Source organism: Acomys russatus, chromosome 19, assembly GCF_903995435.1.
Source record: "Acomys russatus chromosome 19, mAcoRus1.1, whole genome shotgun sequence".
NCBI classification, from domain to species: Eukaryota; Metazoa; Chordata; class Mammalia; order Rodentia; family Muridae; genus Acomys; species Acomys russatus.
In genome coordinates, this window is record NC_067155.1 from 5,127,432 (window position 1) to 5,142,782 (window position 15,351).

General features: G+C 37.2%; 1 pseudogene; it reads right to left on the bottom strand.

The window, feature by feature from the left end:
- LOC127203445 (vomeronasal type-2 receptor 116-like) lies at positions 1–15,218 on the bottom strand (annotated as a pseudogene).
- Between the last annotated feature and the right edge of the window lie 133 nt (positions 15,219–15,351).

Genomic DNA, 15,351 nt, shown 5'->3' on the forward strand with positions numbered 1-15,351 from the left:
CTAGGATTTAAGAAGGTTTTTCTTCCTAGCATATGTTTTGTCCCTGATGTAATGAAGTGAGTTCTGTTCAGGCCTTAATAATATGATGTAGCACTTACGACCAAAGATGATGCCCAAGAGTGATGCACTGTAACCCAAAATAGAGAAGACTTCCATAGCCACCATGACCTTTCCCTTGGTGCTGTGGTAGACAGGGAGGAAGATGATCCAGACACTGCAGAACACAAGCATGCTAAAAGCCAGGAACTTGGCTTCATTGAATGTGTCAGGTATATCTCTGGACAAGAAAGCCATAAGGTAGCTCCCCAGAGCAAGGACTCCCAGATATCCAAGGATGCAGTGGAATGCAATAGCTGATCCTTTGGTGCAAATGATGATGATGTGTTTATGTTCTGAGTGAGCATCTTTATCAATAAATGGAGGAGAAGTTGCCAGCCAGATTCCACAAAGAATGACTTGGATAAGGGTACAGATGGCAATAATGAAAATAGGGGCCCTTGATATCAGTAACCATCTCCTAACTCTTCCTGGAGCAGTGATCTTGAAAGCTATAAGTACAGTGATAGTTTTGGCCAGCACAGTAGAAAGAGCCACACTGAAGAGGAGTCCAAAAATGTTTTGCTTCAGGACACAGGTGGCTGTGGTAGGATGGCCAATGAAGAGGAAGGGACAGAGAAAACAGAGGGTCAGAGTGATGAGCAGGATGTAACTGAGATGCAGGTTATTGGCCTTGACAATAGGAGTGTCTCTGTGTTTCAGAAACACAAGAAGAACAACAGCTGTGAGTGAGGAGAAGCCCAGGGACATGATGCTGAGTGTCTTCCTCAAGAGCTCATCATAGGCAAGAAATATCACAGTTTTCTGTAAGCATTGGTGACTCTCTTTGTTTGCATAGTGAGTTTCTTGACATTTCACACACTGATTCATATCTGCTAAAAATGCAGTTGATTATGAATACATATTCAGGTTTCTCCTTTTACCGGATGCCACTTTCCAGGTATATCATACTGCACTGTTATTTGAGACATCTTGTTTTGTGTGTATAAAATACACACAGTTGGAAATCACACAATACCCATTATACTTTCTATTCCATACCTCTATAGCAAGAAAAGCTTTCAATCATTATAGATGGAAAAAACAAGATAATTCATGACAAAGTCATATTTAAACAATATCTGTATACAAATATATCCATACACAGAGAATACTAGCAGAACACTAGATTAAAGGAAAAGTTCAATAGGACTAGGAACAGGTATAGGTGACACCAGTCAGAAGAACAGAGACCCCCATCTCGCTCCAAATGCCAGGTTGGTAACCGAAGCCTTGGTCCCCAACCTGTTCACACACTCTCAAGTTAGCTGTCAGAAATTCAGGCCTCAAAGACTTGAACACCAAAAAAGAAACAAAAGCCAAGGACAAAAACACTATGCAATAATTAGAAACTAAGAAATCAGCATTGAGACCTATAATCACCTCAAACCTACATGTCTTAATTACAGTGTGAGAACACAGTCAACAAATAGCCAAAGCCATAGGGCACCACCAGGTCCCAACTATCCTAAGAGAACAAGACTGCAATATTTTAGTGCAGGTGAATGCAGAAGAAAATGACCTTAAGATAACCTTCACATATATGATTCAGGCTCATAAAGAAGAAGAAAAAACACTCTCTTAAAGAAATTAAGGAAAAAGAAGGAAAAAAATTAGAATGAATCAATAAATTCCTTAAAGAAAGACATGAAATCCAACAAACACACAACAAATAAACAAACAAGCAGGTGAATGAAACTGTTCCAGGTCTAAAAATGGAAATAGATGCCCTGATAACATAAACTGAATGAATCATCAGGAACAGAATTCACAAGATAGAAGAAAGAATCTCTGAGGTTGATGATACAATGACAGAAGATTCATTCGTCAAAGAAAATGTTAAATCTAAAAATTCTTAATACAAAACCATCCAGGATATTTGGGACATTATGGAAGGCCAAGCTATAAATTATAGATGTAGGAGACTAACAGTAATTCTAGCTTGATAGTGTTAAAATATGTTTGACAAAATCATAGAAGAAAAAATTCCAAACATTAAAAAGGACATGCCTATAAAGGTAGAAATTTACAGAATAACAAATATATAGAATCAGAGATGGAAGGCTTCATGCAAAATAACAACCAAAACACTAAATGTATAGAAGAAAGAAAGAATATTAAAAGCAACAAGAGAAGAAGGCCAAGCTACATATAAAGGAAGATCTATTAGAATTATACTTGACCTTTCAACAGAGATTCTGAGCCAGAAGTACCTGGACAGATGTCTTTAAGGCTCTAAGAGTCCACAGATACCAACATAGACTACTATACCAAGCAAAACTTTCTATCACCAAAAAGAGAGAACATGAGATATTCATGACAAAGGCAAATTTAAGCAATAACTATGTACAAATTGAACCTTACAGAGGATAGTAAGAGATACATGCCAATACAAGGAGATTAAGGACATTTCTTAAAAAACAAGGAGTAAATTGCACACTAACAAAACCCAAAGAAGGTAAACACACACACACACACACACACACACATACATACACACACCACCACCACCACCACCACCACCACCACCAGCAGCAGCAGCAGCAGCAGCAGGAACAACAGAAACACTAACAAAATAACAGGAATTAATCATAATGGGTCATTAACATCCATCACTATCAATGGACAGAATTTCCCAATAAAAAACACAGGATAACATAATGGATATGAAAATATTACCTATCCTTCCACTGCAGGGAAGAAAAAGACCTCAACATCAAAGACAGATGTTACCTCAGAGTAAAGGGTTGGAAAAAGATTTTCCAAGAAAATGGACCTAAGATACAGGCCGGTTTTGCTATTCTGATATCTAACAACATAGACTTCAAACAAAATTTAATCAAAGAGATGGAGGACATTTCATACACATTAAAGGAAAACTTCACCAATATGGTGTCTCAAATCTGAACATATATTCCACAAATGAAAGGGCACCCACATTTGTAAATGAAACCCTACTAAAGGTTAAAGCACACATTAAACTTCACACACATTAATATTGGAAGACTGATGTTTCCCATTCTCACCAATGGGCAGGTCATCTTGACTGATGACTTTCTGAATAGAACACTGAGAGCCAGTAGTGGCTCTAACTTTGACAGTGGGAACTCGTGACAATGAAAGGTTTCCATAAGATAAAGGACATCACCAGTAGAAACTAATGATAGCCTGCAGAATGGGGGAAAGATTTTCACCAACTCCTCAGTCAATAGAGGGCAAATATCCAAACTTTATGATGAAATAAAGAAAACTAGACATCAAAAAACCCAATAATCCAGTTAAAAGTTAGGGTCAGGAACCTTAAAGTGAATAGCTCAGAGACTATTTGTGGACTTCCGTTCGTGGAACTATTTGGAAATAGTGGAATAGTAATTGGGACATTTGTGTCTATGGAAGGGCTTTTAAGGATCTTTCTATTAACAGTATGTATTTTCTGTCTCCTGTGTTTGGATCAGCATGTGAGCTCTGAGCTACTACAATTGTCATGCTTTATTAGTTAATTTTCCATTGCTTTGAAGAACCATCATAACCAGCACAACTTATTAAAGAAAGGCTATAACTCACGGGTTTATAGTTCCAGATGAAGATCATGGAAAGGTGAAGGAATTAAAGGACATGAAAAAATAGCTGAGTTTATATCTGATCTCTAAACATGGATGTGGGGAGAGGGGGGAGAGGGATGGAGGGAGAGAGAGAAAAAAGACACACCTTGTATTTATTGCAAATTCTTCCACTACTGTAGGGCAAGTATTCAAACAGTTGAGCATATGGGGTATGCTCATGTACTCTAGAGTATCAACATGTACTCAAACTGTATGAAACTGTAAGACAATTAAATGCCTTCTTTTATAAGTTTCTTGGTCAAGGTACTTTGTCATAGCAATAGAAAATAAAGTAAGATAAAATGCATGCTGAAATGAGGCATACTTCTCTGGTAGTCTTGAGTGGTTTTCTGTAGGCAGACACATCCACATGTACAGTGGTTAAAGAATATAAAGCAGGTATGAATTTAAATGTCAAGAGTGTATTGTTTCTCTGGGAAGAATGAACTTTATGTAACCTATGATTTTCTAATAGCTGGAAAAAAGAGGAATACCTTCACTGATAGGAGCTGGTCGCAGCTCACTTACAGATGTTTTCCATATGCTTAGGAACTGCAAATGAAGGACAGGTGGGGATGCTTTCTGCATGACTGACAATTACCTGTCTCATTGGAAATCTCATTCTCTGGGCAAGGAATGCAGTCAAAGCAACAGGCAGCCTTGCCCTCCTGCTGGGTTTTCCTGAATCCAGGATAGCAGCTCTCACTGCATAGAGACCAAGGAATCTGAGAATAAAGTGAGTGATAGCAAATGGTCAGGTATTTATGGGATTTGCCACAAAATGTTCACAAGTGTTATACAATTCTAACATTATAATTGTATGAGGTGTGTGAGATATACAGAGCAATTGAAGCTGATTCTCTTCTCATTGTATGAGCAGAAGTTAGACATCTGCAAATGTTCTTTCATGCCATACTAAAAATGGTGTCTAATGATAAGTCATAAAGAATCTATCACCAACATGAGGCTTTGTCTATGCACAGAAATTCTTATCTCAGGCAATCTCAGAGTCATTCTCATGTCTTGGGTTAGGCAACATATGTTACCTGCTTTTTCTGCAGTTTGAATTTTATATATCCCAACTGCAGGCTCCTCCCTCATCACCTCCTGACCCTACTCCTTCCCATACTCCCATCATGTTGTTTTGTTTTGACAGGGGCCTAAAATCAGAAGGTCAATGGGCCATTGGTTATAACTTTCCAAGCTGGGGTAAAAATAAATCCTCTGTCAGATGACCTGTGAAAATGATTCAGGTCATTCTGAAAAAGATATGGTATTTATGATATTAAAGAAATGAAAAGCTTGGAAAGTAAGTAGTTCATCCAGCAAAATTAGGTAGTAAGACAACTCTTCATATTGGTGGTAAATATGTATCTATGAGTGGACCCTGTAGGGGCAAGTAATGGTCACAACTTGCTTGTTGTAAATTTCAAAAGTACACACTTGTGGAAATACTAAGGTAAGATGCCACCCACCTCTGTCCATCCTGTGACCCACTGTATCATATCATAAGATACGGACAATTTCTGGCCCTCTGGAGGATTTGGCGAAAATATTCCTACTTTCAGATATAGCCCAAGACCTTTTGGGAAATTCCAAAAGTTGAGAATGTAATACTCTACATGTGACTTCCTTTTTCAATCCATGACTACATGGTCCCCCGCATGACTGATGAATTGTGTGTTCTTTAAAAAAGGATGAAGCTAAAAGAGAAATACATATTTATGTTACATAACCTCCAAAGAAGTATAACCGAAGTAGAATCAGAGAGAATCTCTTCTTGGTTTTAAACTTGATGTGAAAAAACACCTTTAATATAGATATTAATTGCATTGAACAAATGACACCAAAGGTTAATGGGAGCATCGTTGTCCTTCTAAAATGTTCAAATCAGTTTAACTAGAAAAGGTAGAACGAAAAACTCTTAAATCATGAATATGTATGGAGGAAACTCTCACCTTCTTTAAAAATGTAGTTATTACAATTAAAATGTGAAAATATTTAAAGGTTCATCTGTAAAATGAATGATTTTGTGAGTTATCATTTACATAATATAAGCATTTAGAAGAGTTCAGGTGCACTGTGATAATTCTCTGTCTCTTCTCTTGTGTAATTGGAATTTTCATACTGAAAAATTTACCCTGAAAATATTGTATGGCCCATTGTAATACAACTGTCTACTGAATTAAACATATTTCTCCTTACAGTCTCTCTTGAATATTTTAAACAAAATAATCTAAAATATGCATTGCCTAGTTTGAGTGCATTAATAGGCCTGTAGAATGTCATGTTGCCAATGTCACAATTCAGCTGAAGTGATGTTACCTGCCATGGGGAGAATAACATCTCTTTTCCTTTTCCATGAGTTTGAAATTGTACTTGATTGAGAGTCATCTCATGCACACTGTGGGACACAGAATATACAGCATTATACACATTGTAACTCTCCTCACTCATGGTCATGTCAAAGATGTTCCCAGGCAAGAATCCCAAGGAGGCACTAGGCAGACAATTGTCCACAATTTTACAATCTTTCCTAAAAAATGAGCAATTGAAGAATGTGTGCCATAATGCATGAAGATAAATGTCTTCTGGGAATTTGGAAGGATTGGCTGTCTGTATAAAATCTGTAAAATGAATAATCTCCTCATTATGGTGTGAAAAGATAAGAGCCCCATCCAGTGAATATAATATGAAATACTCATCAAATTTTGAATGATCCCAGTGTGAGTTCAGGACCCAGACTTTCCATGTAAGTAACTTCTCTTTTATATTTACTATTAAGCTTAACAGAGACTCAGAGTCCCCATAAATAATAATCACATTTGCTGATGATTCCAGGATCTGAACCTTATTTTTCCAGGTTTTGGTAAGATATGAGCCCCTGCTGACTAGGATTATTTCCACAAACGCTATGCAGATTTCATTTTTATCCATCTCGCTTCTCAAATCTGAGAGAGTCTGGGCACCTTTGTGATCATCTGTAATGAAGGGCCCCACCCAGAACCGTTAGAAATAAAGCATCAAAGATACAATGCCAAGTGTCAGAGGTGTGTCCTTAGTTGCCACCTGGTACAGAGAAGAAAACCACCTTTGATCACTCAGGATGCTATCAAAATGCCCAAAAGTAAGCTGCAGAGAAAACACAATGAAAAAGAACATAGTCATAAAATTGAACTACAATCTACAGCAATGGTTTGAATCCCTTAAGACAATCTTGCTTTGAAGGTAAAACCTTCCTTCCTATGGGTGTTCCAGAAATGTACATAAAGCATTCATAGGTTCAACAGTGTTCTGTGTCTACTCTACATTCCCTTTTCTCTCTATTCTATGCTACATAAATATAGATATGCCATCAACTGTCTACATCATTTTCTATCCATGAAGAGTGATTTATGTTTCCTTTTTTGCCTCACAGCCCTGTACAATGTCATCAATCGAGCTGCCATCAAGTCCTATACCATCACTCCATCTCACCTGTGGAAACTTGTATAGATCCAGCAGTGTCCCTATGTATTCAGATATTGCCCATGATGGTCCTGTAAGTACAGCAGCTGAATTGCTCTCTTTTACATATCTTTAGTTAGGAATGCTATGACCACACCCTGAAAGTGAGGCAAAACGATTGCTCAGAGTGTTCCTTTGACCATGTGGAACATAATGGACTTAAAATCCCAGGGATGTGTTGGGTAAAATGTAGGGGTTGCTGTTGATCTGCTCAATGGCACACATCATGGCCAAAATACATTGGTAGTTCTTCAACTTGTACCTGGACAGAAAGTAGAACAATGTTTAGGAGGAAGATCTGTGCCACATAACATGTAATATATGTGAAAGTTTAGTACAATGGCTTTTATGCAAACTTACAGGGTTCTAGAAGGGTGATCATAGCGATGAGTCCTGGTAAAGCATGCTATGGCGCCTGAACCATATGGAGTTTGTAATGAGGCAAACACTCCAGGATTAGGTCATGGACACCAATGCCACAAAACTTTCCATCTACAATTTATACTATCTGAAAAAAGTGCTGAGACAATGGAGAAGCTTAACTTGTTAGAGAGACCAACCAATGACTTGTCAACATGAGGCCCACACCAGAGAATGAACCCATGCCTAAGGATGACCAGGAACCAGAGGCTGGATATCCCAGAGACACAGGACAGAAAAAAAATCAATAAAATGATTCCTAATGAAATTTTGCTACACTCATAGATCAGTGTCTAGCTCAATTGTCATCAGAGAGATCTCTGCTGACAGCTGGTGGGAGCAGATGCAGAGAGACCCATAGCCAAACCGGATGAGAGAGCTCAAATTGGAGATCACGGTCAAGTCCCACCACATGGAGCTTTATAAAACATGTGAATAGAGGGAGGAAGAATTTTTGGAGCCAGAGGGGTTAAGAACACCAGGATAGTCTACATGTAGAAAAATGCAATTAGACCCCTATTTGTCATCATGCACAAAACTCAAGTCCAAATGGATTAAAGACCTCAATTTAAAACCAGAGACATTAATTCAGTTAGAGGAAAAAGTGGGGAAGAGCCTGGGACACATAGGCACAGGAAACAACTTCCTGAACAGTACACCAACAGCCCAGGCCTTAATGTCAACAATTAATAAATGGGACCTCATGAGACTGAGAAGCTTCTGTAAGGCAGGAGACACTGTCAAGAGAACTAAGCAACAGCCTACAGACTGGGAAAAGATCTTCACCAACCCTTCATCTGACAAAGGTTTAATATCCAAAATATATAAAGAACTCAAGAAGCTAAACACCAAAAAATGAAACAACCCAATTGCAAAATGGGGCTTGGAACTTAACAGAGAATTCTCAACAGAGTAGTATCAAATGGCTGAGAAACACGTAAAGAAATGCTCGTCCTCATTAGTCATCAGAGAAATGAAAATCAAAACGACACTGAGATTCCATCTTACACCTATCAGAATGGCTAAGATCAAAAACTCAAATGACACCACATGTTGGCAAGGATGTGGAGAGAGAGGAACACTCCTTCATTGCTGGTGGGAATGCAAACTAGTACAACCACTTTGGAAAGCTATCTGGCGCTTTCTCAGAAAAATGGGAATAGGGCTTCCTCAAGACCCAGCCATCCCACTCCTTGGAATATACCCAGAAAATGCCCTACCACATAACAGGGACATATGCGCAACCATGTTCATAGCTGCTTTATACATAATAGCCAGAACATGGAAACAGCCTAAGTCCCTCAGTAGAAGAATGGACTAAGAAACTGTGGTACATTTACACTATGGAATACTACTCAGCTATTAAAAACAAGGAATTCCCAAAATTTGTGGACAAATGGATTGATCCAGAAATTATCATAACGAGTGAGTTCATCCAGAAGCAAAAAGAAACAAACGGTATATACTCACTTATATCAAAACACTAGTCCAAGGGATACGTACCATGAAAAACTTTACTTACCAAGAAAGTGGGTCAGAGGAGAGGACATTCTATTGAGACTTTAGGCGAGAGTAGCATGGAAGAATAGGGAAATAGTAGGACCCACAGGGTCCTGGAAACCTACAAGAAGAACTTTACGACAGGCAGATTCGGGTCCTGGGGTCCTCCTCAAACTAAGGCACCAGCCATGGAGAATATAGGCATTAAACTTCGAACCCCTACCAAGACCTAGCCAACGAACATGATATTCTCCACCGTTGAGTGGAGAGCGAGCTTTGACTCTCACAAGAACTCTGGTGCCGCTTTTCTGACCACGTCCTCTGGATGGGGAGGCCTGGCGGCACTCAGAGGAAGGATAGCAAGTTACCAAGAAGAGACTCGATAACATATATAGGGGGAGGAGGTCTCCCTCAATCACAGACATAGGGGAGGGGAGAAGGGGGAAGTGGGAGGGAGAGATGAATGGGAGGAAACAGGGGAAGGGCTAACAATCGAGATGTAATATGAATAAAATAATAAAATAAAAAAAGAATAAATAAATAAATAAACAAATAAATAAACAGAGCACCAGGATAACCTGATTCCCAGAATCAAATAAGCAGAGATCATAGGGGCTTATAGAGATTGAAACAGCAACCATGGATTCTGCATTTGTCTGCATTAGGTCCTCTGCATATATATATTAGGGTTATTAACTTGTTTTTTGTGGAACTACTAATAGTGGGGGTATGGTGGTGATTATTTTGAGTCTTTCAACTGTTCTTGATGCCCCTTTCCTCCTGCTGGGTTGTCTCATCCACCATTAATATGAGAGTTTGCACCTAGTCTTGCTGTAGCTCCTTGTGATGTGTTTGGCTGATATCCTTGAGAGGCCAGCTCTTTTCTGAAGGGAGATGGAGTTGTGGATCAGGTGCAGAAGGTAATGAGGTGAGGTGGCAGTGGTGGATGGTAAAATGGAGGTGGAGCTAAGAGGAGTGGAAGGAGGGAAAGCTGAGATCGGATGTTTTGAAAAATAAGAAAGAGAAATCTAAGGAGGCATAAATATGCTAATATGTAACAAAATAGACATCAAACAAAACCTATTCAGATAAGATAGTAAAGTGTACTTCATACTTATTGAAGGAAAAATCCAACAGCAGGTTGTTACTATCCTAAACATGTACACATCTGTAGGCTCAATTTTTTAATCAAATATGTTTTATTATGAATTTATTAACCGAGAGTACCTCACTTATAATCTGACTAACCTAAAGAATAGGAAAAGGAGATGAAAGAATACAATAATGAAACCATAAAGATACCAGTTCTGAGGAACAAGTCTCCTGGCGTAATCAGCAGAATTTCTTCTGCTGGAACCTGGAGCAACAAGAACCTGGAATCTCATCCAGAGCCAGAATCTCCGAAGCTTTCCCTCGAATGGTTCTAGTGTGAGGCATCTCAAAGTGGAGCAATGAACAGCCAAAACTTTTCCAAGTCTCCAAAGTCCTCACCTCTTGTTTTTGGCTCACGTTTATATCTTTTCTCAGAATTTGTTCAAGGATGTTTTTCAGCTGGTTAACAACCAATCTCCTCCACATGGTGGTTCGACTTCTAAGGGGATAAACATTACCTCCTCTCTCCTAAGTCTTTTTCTCATCCCCCAATTGTGCTCCAAATAAAAAACATGTTTATCTCACCTTTACACATCAAATACATCAGTATCCATCTTTAATAGTGAAACAGAATTCAATTTAAAAGCAGATCAACCCTGCTGTAGAGATGGTGGTGATTTCAATACCTCACTTTCAGCATTAGAAGGGTAATATGGAAAAAAAAACTAAATAGAAAAACTCTAAAGTTAAATAAGTCAGTTCTATCACTGCCTTTAAAACACCTTTTGCACTTGAAAACCTCTATATTGATGACATGTTTATAGAAAGTATTGTTTGCCAGCTATGCACTCAGAATCCTTCAATGACCAACCCAGATAGAACAGTAATTTCAAATTGTACTGAAAATATGATCATTCTGTCTCAGAACTCTTTTGTTTTCTAATAACCAATGGACTATGATGGTTGAAAACCTGAAAAGGCAACTTTAACACAAAACATATTAATTTAAAACCTTTTTTATACCTATAGAGACAAGATGATGTAAATAAGGACTCCTTTATATTTTCTACACACTGTGTACACTGAAATGCAAAACTGAATACAACAGTTGGTCTCAGTGAGCATATAGCCTTCGAGGTTTGCATTTTGTTCTTTTGATATCCAAGACACAAACACACTGTGGGAAACAAAAGAGAGGTTCAAAATGTCTTCCACAAAGAGTGTTATATATTAATATTCACCAAAAGTTCTTTACAATATGTGTTGTCTACTAGTTATACTTAGTATTTTTTGGCACTTAAGAGAATCCAAAAAGATATTTTAAAAAGAGTACTCAGTATACTTATTTGGATATTCCAGGATTTCTGTGTAGACCATACTTGCCTTGAGAACAGAGTTCTATTAAATCATATCTACCTGTCAAACAAGGCACTGTGCAAAATGTCCTCATTTTTACCACAGACAGAATTATTCCTAAAAGTGGGCAAGCTTAGATGCAGGCAGAATCAATGGCCAAACTCAGCCAAGACAGGGTAAGGAAGCTCTCAATATTTCCTTCCTCACAAATATGTCTGGCCCAGCTATATTGGGCCAAAGTGTTGAAGATGGTGCTCCAATGTTCTAGAGAATTCTGGAAGACTGTTTAGGCAGCAAACCATCTCTGTCATCTTCTCTTTTGGGAAGGTGCTAAGCTGGACTCCATGTATACTCAGGTAATTAATTTATTAATTTTCAAGCCTCTGATGGAGTTGAAGATCAGATAGTTTAGTTTTACATTTAAGCTTATATGTTTAAGGGTTAAGATGTTTTTTAAGTAGATATCGATGCTTTAAGTTGATAATGATGATATATGATAGCTCTTATTGATTTACATTCAGAATTTTAGACTCACCAAGAAAAGAAATGTGTTTTCTTCAAGGCTACCAGATAGAAACCTTAAAACATATGAGTGTAAGATATATATAATTCCTGATTGTTTTATGGTCCTTTTTTGCTATATGTAGTTTATCGTATATGTGTATTATAAATGCATATTTAAAAATATTTAATAAAAATTGTAAAAACAGTTCACACTGTAACAGAAAGAAAAGAAAATAAAACAAAAGAAAAACAAATGGCTATCTGTTTGTGTCACCGAAATGCCAAGATTATAAGCATGACCTACCATGATGCTCAGCAAGATACTCAATTTTGATAGCGTATGGTTTGTTATAAGATGTATAATTAGTATGATGAACGTTGAAAGGAGGATTTTTTTAAATCCCACAACTTAATCACTATACATTTCACTTAGTATGAGTTACCATCTTCTACCTAACAAACAGATATTGATGTCATGATGAGAAATGAGCATGTATGAACATTAGTGGTGACTCTGACAATACAAAACTTAAAGAAATTATTGAAAATACTTTTTAGAACAAAACATCAAAAATGCCTTTCCTGAAAAATATAGTTTTGATAACTGATAAATACATCTTGTACAACTCATTTATGTTATTTTTATATCTTCAACATGAAATATAATAAATATTGAAAATAAACCATTCATTATAAAATGTTTCAAAATAACCAGTAAGCAGATATTTACATCCTTTAATTTGAAAAATGGTAAAAAAAAATTCCTCAAAAAGAAGAAACCTTTAAAATCACACTTTTCATATTCTTCTACTATTTAAATCATTTTATGTTATTAATATACAAGTACACACATGACTGCTAAAGTTCCACTTGAGCATACAAGTCAACCATATTTTCAAGTTAGTATGAAGGAAAATGTCTCCCAAACCCAGTAAGAGAAACTGTCATTATTGCTTTGCAGGGAAGTTAACCACCATGCTTAAAGATCCCATAGCATGAATACACATACTCCTGTAAATTAATCTCTTTTAGTCAGGATATACTTTGTATATCCTGAACTTATCAACTATTCCTTTACCATCTTTCTAATTTTGACAAGAAAGTAAAATCCTAATATAAAATTAGAACAAACAAAATTAGTGCCATATAAGTTAATACTAGCTGCACAATTTATGATCTTTTGATGCTATGGCAATTGAGATAGATATACTTACGCAGCTATAATTAAAACATGAGTATAGTCAACTGAAGTAAGACAGATCAATTCCTCTTTCAAATTACATATACATTCTTTTCTATAATGCAATAAACCTTATGAAGCATTTGTGAACCTTGAAGAGTATATGCTTGCAGGTGCCCCACACTCTATGAAAAGTACATTTGGAAATGTGTTGTCTTCATCAAATATGTTACTTGTTTATAGCTTATATAGTTGGAAGTTAATGTTAGTTATATTTCTAACTTCAAAAGATATTAAATCACACAGCCCTCTCTTCTTGAACATAGTAGGCAAACAAGCCACAATGAGCTCATGTAATTACAAGTGTGATCTTTGCAGAAATGGGGTGGCTGCTGTACAACTTGACGAGGGATTCAAGTTGATGCACAGTGGTGTCTGAGCTACTGAGATTAGAAAGCAGAGGAAGAGACAAGAAATAAGGATATCATCTGCTGTAAAGCAGAACATTTTTCTTTGTAGCATGCAATGTGCAGACATCTGGTAGACCATATGGATTTGCAATCTTACTTGAAGTAAGTCATGATTTTTAAATTTCCCATGCTTCCTTTGGTATGTTCATTTGAGACTAAGCCTATTCCATCATGTTTAAAGTCTAACGCCAGCTCAATTTAAACCATTTTATTCTTCCACAGTTGAATTGGTTACTTGTTCCACAGCCACATTTTAGCAGACACGGTAATGCCACATCGACAACACTCCATTCTCAATCTTATGTTTATTGTAGGTGATTTTCTGCCCATTTTCTTCAGCCATTCTTGAATATGTATTTCCATGTTCCCTTTTGAGTTCAGAATTGAGTACCATGAGGACTTCTTATTTTCAAATGCTTATTGTTTGGTTTCGTACAGCTATGGATATGTCTGCCCAGGATAAAACATACCTGACTTCCCTTAAACACTAACATGCATGATTGTTTCTCTCTGGCAGGACCTAGAAAACTGAAGCTGAATTGTCTAAAACCTTGTCTTAATCTGGTAACATTGAGAATGCTTAGAAACTTCTTTCTGAATCCTTATCATAAAAAATGTGTGTTCAGAAACATATTCATGAACAAACAAATACAAATTGGAAATCTACATTTATCTATATATGTAAATGCTGCCGACAGGTAAACATGGTGAGTTATAGAGAGTACAATAATTGAAAGTCAGATAAAATAACCTGAGACAGATGAATATACGTAGCAGAGAGTATGTCTTGATGTCTAATTCTGGCATTCCTGTCCCTAAATTATCAACAGCAAACATGTATGACTTGTCACTCCAGTCTCACAGAAGGAAATCTGTTGTCACTAACCTAAGTGACATTGTCCCTTTATACAAGAGCACAGCTGGACTTAAGAATTCCCTCAAATACTCTATCAATTTTCTATCATATAATATTTTCTCCACATAGCTAACATTGAAAATAGGCAAATCCTGTGGAATTACAGGCATGGCCAAGAATATAGGGAAATTTCCTGTGTCTACTGTGGAAAAGAAAGTGAATAAAACCCCCAAGCCTTCTTTACCCGTAAAAGTACCAGAAGAGTCACTAAGAAGACAGAACTGCAGAAAAATCTAGGAATGGAGAAGAGGAAATTGCTTAATGGGGAATAGAGTTGGAATAATGATCTTTGAATCTGCACTTTCCCTAGGGATTATGAATGTCAAATTTTGAAAAGGAATAAACGTATAAAGGATTTACTCGACCATAATATCTTCATTAAAATTAATCATTTTCCAGTCAGTTGTTTTGTTGAGTGGGTTGACAGCAAAAGCAGGGAAAAATCCTGCAATCACCACATCTCCTTTACTATATAAATGGTAATCTATTCTGACTAAGCAGTCGCTGATGCTGTGGGGGCACAGACAAATTGGAAGCTGCAGGAGGCAGGAGATAAAAATGCAAGAGAACAGCATGTTAGCAAAGTATCTGGCATCTGTGAGCATGATAAGGTGAAGTCTGCAGTGTCCAGCACACATATGCAAGGCTCATTTGTCTGCATGTTTCTTTATAAGTTTACTGGTGAATGAAGTTATCTCTTGAATCATC